Raw genomic sequence first — 6,000 nt, 5'->3', positions numbered from 1 at the left:
AACTTGAGGTGAGGTTTTGGGGGTGGTCTAGGGTTTTGAGGCCAGTTTTACATGCACAGTACGAATAGCACAGTACACATCAGTGAAGATTAGATGTGATTTGGAATGAGGAAAGCTACACAAAGATGAGTTTTCTACAATGAACTCTAGCCCTAGCTTGATAGTACCCAAGTAGAGAGAGAGCATCAAGCTAGGGTGAGAATACATTGTAGAAAACATATTGTTTTAACCCTTGATCTGCAACCACCAGAAAATAGGTGCGAAGGACCTGGCCACTTTGTGTGCACATACTTGTAGCTAATTTAGTTACAGGTACACAAATGTGCTTTACAACAGTGTGGGCTACCAAAAATTACACTCAATCTTCAAATAGTGAGTTCATCTTCCTGCAAAACTTCATATTTCTTGGATATGGTAGCAGCACATACCACTATAAAGCTGCAGATTTTCAAGGAGCACTGCAAGCACTCACATGGCTCCCTCCCTATCACTGATTCCCACATATATATCTTGCTTTTTAAAGGTTTGTGCTGGGCAGTTTAAACTAAAGGTGGCCCAAATAAAGTTGCTGCTGTGTTAAAAGGTCCTGAAAAATATCCAGGTCATCCAGGTCACATCCAGTGAGGGATAGATCAATCTAAGTTGAACCAGTTAAGCAGGTGTTAACATGGTACACTAGATAAGCCATACGGTCTTTTTCTGCTGTCATTTTTCTATGATGTCAGCAGTGTGGTTGTCATGTTAATCCATGAAATAAAGGCAAACAAACAAGCTGTAGGTGATAACTTTTTATTGGACTAATTTACTACATCAGTGACTAGTTTTCGAGAGCTGTGCTTCCTAGACCAGGTTAGTCACTGAGGGCAGAACACAAAGCAGCTGCTATATTTAAAGAAATAACTTGCTTTAGAAAGGGTACTGCATGGTCACAATACAATCATTCACCATTATTCTCTCAAATATGTTTGAAATGCTCTTCCACTGAAGTTCACACAGAAAAATATATGCACTTATACCGGACACACGGTAGCATGCACACAAAAGGGGGTTGAATTAATGCATTGAAATGTCACGTGCTTTGAAGTGACATGTGCAGTGACACAGAAACGTAGCTCCTGCCTTACTGCACAGTTCACTTCGAATGCATTTGAAACGCAAGTGAAATTGTATTTAAACTTTATTTGAGGTTAAAATGAAACTAGGAAAAGACGTCGAGCTCAGTAACAGAGTGGAAGCTGGAACTTATCGCAGCAGAACCGGACTCAGCTGGCCTCGCGTAGCAACCGACCTAGTGCACTCTTTCACTTTTGTGACTCGAAAGTGGTTATATTCCTGGTCAGATTAAGATTTTGCTCCTGCTGCATAGGCTGGCCCGGAGGGTCGGGGCAAGAGGAGGGCGGGGGAGGGCGGGGGAGGGAGGGCCTTTCAAACAGATGGCATTGGACGTCCTAGGCACTCAGTCGCCACAGTCGCCTGTGCCTGCATTCGAGCTTGCTTATGTGCCATTCGGACTTTCACGATGAAATAATGCAAAGCCAAGAGCAACAGTGAGTTGCAGGCATAGAGGAGCGGGGGTGGGAGAGGATGCCGATAGGGGGGGTTCAAGAATTCAAGCGCGCGCGCGCGTGTGTAATAAGAACCAAGTTAAGTCCTGCGTTCGAGGGGGAGGCTGGCAGGAGGGGATGAAAGGAGTCAGATTTCCTTCTGACATCACTGGTCCTCATGCAGAGAGGAGACGGGGCCGGAGCGCGATTGCAAAAGCAGACTCTCGGAGCAAAGAGGTTATAACCTCTCGAAGGCCGGCCAAGAGGTTGGGGTTTTGTTGTTTTTTTTTTTTAATGCAAGGACAGCACCATTCCTCCAGCCAGGACCACTCCTCCGATACCAAGCGCGCTGACTTCACTAGGTCAACAGCGAGTTTTTAGAATAAGGTTATAAGGTAAGCGCTTGTTTTGTGAAAACTTGGAGTCTACACGAGTTCGGAAGCTGCAGCCCACTTGTTACCTAGAGTTGGTCGTTTCTTCTTCCCTACGGAGGGCACGAATCAACCCCATTGGCAAATATTTAACACAATTCGCGGAATGTTGTATCCCCAGGATCCGGGGGCACACGTAAAAGTTCGGGTCTTATTTCAGCTGAACCTCAATGCAGTTCCTACCCAGTTATGTCTAGACCATTGCACTTTGTAATAACAGTTATTATAGTTTTTAATTATTAGCAGTTGTTAGATGATGTCTACATGCACATCCTACAATATGTAAAAGCTTCCTGCATTCATATTGCTGCTGCTAAATTATTTCTATAAATGTAATTCTTATCTTTTTTTCCCTCTTTTTTGCTTGGATTTGAGACAACTGAAAGGATTATCCTTTTGCAGGAGTTATAGTTTCGTCTCTCTCTGTATCCATGGGGCAAGGTAAAGGGCTGGGGTTTTCATTGAATATGGAAACACAGACAAACCACAGCAGAGCTAAGGCATTTATCACACTAAGTACCCTGGCGTGGAGACGATCGTGTTAACCGGAGCAGAAAATCAGGAGTCAACTTTCAAAACTTCAAGAGGGGGAGAAAGGGTCATCTCGGTATATTAACCGCATACCGGCTCCTCAGATGTAATGTGTACCGTGAGTGACTCAAAAGAGAAATCAGATGCTCTTAGCAGTGTGTTTCACATATCTAAATCTATATAACATCTGGTTACATATATAATTATTTGTTTACCATATCTCTTGGCCATATGTTTCAATCCGAATCAACTGCGACCGAAAAACTGTCATCCGATCAGTTTGATCTGTGCCTTAAAATGTTAAAATTATACGCACCCGCTTCTTTTCCTGGAGAGAGGATATTTCACATGGATCTCTGCCATCGCAACCACATCTTACTTCAGGCACTGGGGGACACTTTCAGAACACACACAGTCATTGTTTCAGCTCTACCAGCATCCAGGAAGAAATGTAAAATCCTTTACAAAAAACACTTCATTTCACTTTCAAATTTTATGTTTTTAAGAATGTGATTATATTATTCTGAATTTCCTATTGCAGCAGATTTCCACAAGTCCACCTCAATAATGGTTTATGAACTTTTCTTCCAGGAACTTGTGCAAAGCTTTTTTAAACCTAGCTACACTAATAACTGTTACCACATCCTCTGGCAATGAATTCCAGAGTATAATTATGAGTTGAGTAAAAATAATATTTACCCTTACATGTCTTAAATGTACTACCTACAGGGCCGGTGCAAGGGGATATGGCGCCCTAGGCGAGCCTTCTTCCTTGCGCCCCCCCCGGTCTCGGCCCCGACTCCTACCTCATTCTCAATCACGCCCGCTGACTGGGGTTTTCTGGGTCGCGAGCAGATTGGGCACTGCTTGCGGCCCGCCAAATCTCCACTCCTCTTTGCCACCACTTGCGGCCCCATATGGCTCGCACCCAGTGGCGCACCAAGGGTCTCCGGCGCCCAGGGGCCAATGCATTTGTGTGCCACAGAAAATCAGTGGCATCTCTAGACAGAAGAATTTGTTTTGGGTGGGGGGGGAGCCAAAATGACATTTCTTCATCACACCCACCTCTATAGCATGGATCCTGCTTTAAAATTGGTTATAAAAAAAAGTGTTGTTAAAAAAAGTCCAAAGGGTCCTCTGCATTATTTTAAAAAGCTGGCCAGTTTCACACTTCTAGTAAAACTACTATAAAATTATTTGATAGCCTCATTCAACTAATTCTATATGGATTATGAGAGTGAAGTCTGGAATTTATAGGAAGGGACAGAATGTCAATACAAATCCTGCACCTCCAGTTCTGTATCTCTGTGCATCCACTGAAATTCCCCCAAACAATGGAGCTTGGATGTTTCCCTTACAGCTCATCATACTAAAAGATATTTTCAAATTCTGGTGTCACCTCACAGTAACAGCAGCACAAACACCTTCCACTGCCAGACACATTGTGAACTAACATAAAGCACCGCAAAAGAGACACCCAAAATCTATACTGCAATCCCATCATAACATAACAGTAATAACACCAAGGATTCAAACAATAATAACCCTACCTGTGAAAAAGCAAGGGTAAATATTACACTGGGTCCTGGGATAACAATATACCACCTACTGAGGAAACAAAACAAACCCGATTGCTATAGATCCCTGTACAGACACTACATGCTAGCAGAATCTCTCATCGTGGTCACACACACAGAGCAGAGACAGACCCTCACCAAATACAGAATACAAAATAAAGGAGCACAAATTAGACAAAAACTGGAATGGAAACCCCAAGAAGCCAGACTCTGTGTATTAATAATGGAAAAACAGAACCACCATTCCTCATAAAACAAATAAAATCAAGAAACAAAGCATCAGTTATAATAGTAAAACCATACTAATAAAATATTTTAAAACTACTGATAAATAGAATTTCTATTAATTAAAATCATATACATTTTTTACAATTTCCCAAACACCAATAAAATATTTCAAAACAGTACATATATCAAATAACACACAATAATTAAAACTAATAAGGATTTTAAAAAGCCCCTGCTGTCCATACATGGGAGCTCTTGATTTCCAGTCACCCTGATATTGTCGAGGATTAGGAGGTTATCCTCTCTCTCTCACACATACTCACATGTCCATTCTCTCTCACACATACACTGTCACATACATACACATTCATGCTCTTATACCCAACCATAACCTCTCGCTCTCACAGACACTGACACACTCAGGCTCTAAGGCACTCTCTCCCCCTCCACACACACCCCCACACAAACTCTTACTTCCCTGGATTTTCTCATACACACTCATGCTCTCACTCTCACTGGCTCCCTCACATACACACAAACACACACTCCCAGGCAAGCTCCCACTCGTTCTCACACACACACACAGGCAAGCTCCTAGTCATTCTCACACTGAACCCCAGGCAGGCTCCCATTCATTTTCACACCACTCCCTCCCCATCCCCCAGGCATGCACACATTCATTCTCACACACACAGACCCCCAGGCAGGCACCAATTTATTCTCACACACACCCATACACCACAAACAGGCAGGCACCTATTCTCACACATACAAACCCCAGGAAGACACCCATACATTCTCATTCACAGACACACCCTCAGGCAGGCACCCATGCATTCACACACATACACCCCCAGGCAGACTCCCATTCATACACATGCACACACTAAAGGCAGAGACCCCCTCTCTTTCTTTTGCCAGCAACCTCAGAGCCTCTCTCATTGTTCTGCTGCCACTGTCACTGCCGCTGTATGGCTATTGCGGAGGTGCTGATTGCTGCTATTGGCACTGAAGCCCATTCTGCTGCCTCCTCTGTGCAGGCCCCATGGGCTTCCAGTTCCTCTATGCTGATCTCGTACATTGTGAGATCCGCATAGAGAAAGTGCTACTCTTGCACATTCCCAAAGATTACATGTTCCAATCAGTAAAAAGTAATTTATTTCTTTTTACATTTGCTGTCTGATCTTAGTTTTCTAATCGGTTGGTCACAGGCTTTTTTTTTTCCACCTTCCCTTTCTTATTTTTTTGCCAATTCCTTTTATAACATATTTATTTTCTCTCCATCTGTCTGCTTCCCTCAAACACACGGTCAGGTTCTCATTCTCACATGCTTTCTCTCTCTCACATACACAGGCACTCATTCTCACATGCTGTCCCTCATACAATCATTTATACACAGTCTCTCTCTTGCACATGCTGTCTAACTCTCACTCCCACATGCTGTCTTGCTCAAGCACAGGTTCTCACTGTCACATGCTCTCTCTCATACAATCATTCCTACACACAGGCTCTCACTGTCACATGCTGACTCACACACACAGGCTCTCTCTCACTCCCACATGCTGTCCTGCTCAAGCACAGGCTCTCACTGTCACATGCTCTCTCTCATACAATCATTCCTACACACGGGCTCTCACTGTCACATGCTGACTCACACACACACACACACACACGCTCTCTCTCACTCCC

The 6,000-nt window shown here is 43.6% G+C and overlaps 1 protein-coding gene across 1 annotated transcript in view; it reads left to right on the top strand.

Annotated features, from left to right (window-relative positions):
• The first annotated feature begins 1,689 nt into the window (after positions 1 to 1,689).
• KAZALD1 (Kazal type serine peptidase inhibitor domain 1) overlaps positions 1,690 to 6,000 on the top strand; it is an 83,700-nt gene continuing 79,389 nt past the window's right edge. The window contains exon 1 of the mRNA XM_029610239.1: positions 1,690 to 1,939. The gene's annotated coding sequence lies outside the window, so the exon portion shown is untranslated. The remainder of the gene's footprint in view (positions 1,940 to 6,000) is intronic.

Source organism: Rhinatrema bivittatum, chromosome 7 (genome assembly GCF_901001135.1).
Source record: "Rhinatrema bivittatum chromosome 7, aRhiBiv1.1, whole genome shotgun sequence".
NCBI lineage: Eukaryota > Metazoa > Chordata > Amphibia > Gymnophiona > Rhinatrematidae > Rhinatrema > Rhinatrema bivittatum.
The sequence above is the reverse complement of the archived record's forward strand: the minus strand, read 5'-3'. Positions and strand labels throughout refer to the sequence as shown.